This window comes from Etheostoma cragini, unplaced genomic scaffold (assembly GCF_013103735.1).
Source record: "Etheostoma cragini isolate CJK2018 unplaced genomic scaffold, CSU_Ecrag_1.0 ScbMSFa_593, whole genome shotgun sequence".
Lineage (NCBI taxonomy): Eukaryota > Metazoa > Chordata > Actinopteri > Perciformes > Percidae > Etheostoma > Etheostoma cragini.
In genome coordinates, this window is record NW_023269198.1 from 1273 (window position 1) to 1568 (window position 296).

The window sequence follows — 296 nt, forward strand, 5'->3', positions numbered from 1 at the left end:
CATCTTGCAGTTGATGGAGTGGGATTTGTAGGATGCACATCCAGGGCACGAAGCTCCCGTTCCACCACATCCCAAAGATGCTCTATTGGGTTAAATTAAACAAAGCAAGTAACCACAAATTAAAACTAGTACAATGGCTGGGAATCGAACCCAGGTCGACTGCTTGGAAGGCAGCTATGCTCACCACTATACCACCATCGCTGGACAGTGAAGTTGTTCTTAAAGGTTGGATCTTTTCTTTTTATCAAAAGATGATTTTTTTTAATTCCTCTTTTTAGTCAACTTCAGAATGGGTT

At 41.6% G+C, this 296-nt stretch overlaps 1 non-coding gene across 1 annotated transcript; it reads right to left on the reverse strand.

Annotated features, from left to right (window-relative positions):
• Positions 1–129: 129 nt before the first annotated feature.
• trnag-ucc lies at positions 130–201 on the reverse strand. The gene has a single exon. It is a non-coding gene; the product is annotated as a tRNA-Gly (tRNA).
• Positions 202–296: the final 95 nt, after the last annotated feature.